Below are 822 nucleotides of genomic sequence, written 5' to 3' on the forward strand. Positions count from 1 at the left end.
CGTCTCGTACACTGAAACTTATTATGATCGGTGAGTCTCTGCCGCAAAGAAAGATAGAAAAATATATGAGTTTCTAAATAACGGCGCGTCCACCGTTTTCTAACAATAAGAACAATACAGTTGGAGATCATTCTAGATGACTATTCGTTGCTACGGTGAAGAACGTCATCAGCAAGAAGCACATCCGATACGCGCCAAAAGTTAAGTAATCACTCCTTTTCCCAAAATCGCTCATATCTAGCTATGATTTTTCGCTAAACTCCGAATGATGCAACGCTCTCTCATTCTCTATTGTCATTCCCGTCTTCCTATGCGTTACTAAGCGGATTAACTTGGTCGTGGGATCGGGATTTTAGGAATTAATTCGCTATTGATTACCAAATCTGCTTATTAAAGAGTCTTTTTCGGGCATGCGACTATGTGTATCATGCTCTCTTCCGATCTTAAACAGGAACAAGGTCTAGTCACAAAGGTATAATACCTTTCGATTGCGATGGATATTTAACACGTCATATTTAACCGTCTAATTGCCAAACTATTGTTGAAATTAAAATTAATTTTACATCTCCCAATTTCTTCATACTTTTGACTAATGACTGTTTCGAAACTTAGGTATTTTAAATATTTATTTTTATAATATTACTATTTTCATTATTTTAAACATTAATATCTATATATATATATATATATATATATATATATATATATATATATATATATATTACTACTATAACTAAATAATAATAATAATAAAATAAATTATTATTATTATATATTATATAAATAATAATACTACGTAGTAGTAGTAGTAGTAAGTTAAAG

This window comes from Atta cephalotes (assembly GCF_000143395.1).
Source record: "Atta cephalotes unplaced genomic scaffold scaffold00021, whole genome shotgun sequence".
Taxonomy (NCBI): Eukaryota; Metazoa; Arthropoda; class Insecta; order Hymenoptera; family Formicidae; genus Atta; species Atta cephalotes.